Raw genomic sequence first — 1,338 nt, forward strand, 5'->3', positions numbered from 1 at the left:
CACACATACATATATATGTATATATGTTAAATATATAATATATATTAAATAATATATAATAAATATATATACTATACATATATAATTTTTTTTTCCATTTTTCCTAAAACTTCTGTTGTCATAAAGTCATTCCCCAGAGCCAATCTGGTCATTGATATACAACGTAAGAGCATTGCAACACTACCTCATTGGAAGCCAAAACTCCATTCAGTGAAACTTAAAATAAAATGTTGTTTGTAAGACAATCTATATTTTTTCATATTCTATAAGGATCATGATAATATGCAGCCTAATATTCACCTTCCTCCAAATTTATTAGAACTATTCACCAATTTTCAAATCACATTACATTTTTAGACAGGCTTGTATTAAAAAAATCACTTTCTCCAATGAGTGTCTTTTTCAATGCTAATTCATTTCAAAAGATTACATAAAAATACCTATGTTACTCAAAAAGTGACAAAATGTTGCCAATCTGCAGACAAGTGGAAGCACAGGCTTGCAGTCCTAATGCGCCTTCTCCTATTCTGGCGGTGAACCAGTTTCTACTATTGGAAGTGAGTTCCAAGCAGCCTTTTGTTTGTTTGTTTGTATCTGCCAGAGGCAAGGCCAGAGGGCCCGGATGTAAAAAAGTAACTCACATTCAGCAGGAAGGCCTCGGGCCTTTGTGCCAGTAGATGTGCAAAGAAGCTTAAGTAAGTGTGGGAAAACAGCAACTGTGAATCAGAATTTGCCATAAGGCAAGACCTAACAAGGTTTTTTTCTGGTTTGCCACAGACAGATGGAATAACAGCATAATAGACTTGGGCAAAGGGTCTCCTGAGCTATTCTCTCCTTTGTACACATACAACTGAGATAGTAAAGACACAAAGGGACAGTGCTTAGGAAGGAAGTGTCTCCTTCAGAGCAAAGCCCTCTCTTGTTCATTATTTTCATCAAAAATCTGAAAAAAGGATTGATGCAAAATGTTCCTACGCTTCATGCTTGAAGGTCAGTACATTTGTTTTCTGAGGGTCAGATGTGCAGATAGGTATCTGTCTTCACTCTCCATGAGGCAAGGCAGCTAAGGAAAGGACAGCCAAGATTTTCATAAGGCTGTGTCTTAGCTCAACACTACCTTAAAACCTAAATCTGTCCCTTGAAAAACTAGCAGGATTTTAGCCCCTAGATATCACCAGGGCAAAGGACAACCAAAAGAGCCTCGGGAACTGAGGCAGCCACACCCATCCAGCTGAACCAAATCTCCAGGAGGCATAAAATTGAACTGTCACTCCAAATGAATGGGAACAAAAAGGGCAGAAAAAATTCCTAAATAATTTCTATCATTGTCTCACCAAG

This window comes from Neovison vison, chromosome 1, assembly GCF_020171115.1.
Source record: "Neovison vison isolate M4711 chromosome 1, ASM_NN_V1, whole genome shotgun sequence".
Classification (NCBI taxonomy): domain Eukaryota; kingdom Metazoa; phylum Chordata; class Mammalia; order Carnivora; family Mustelidae; genus Neogale; species Neogale vison.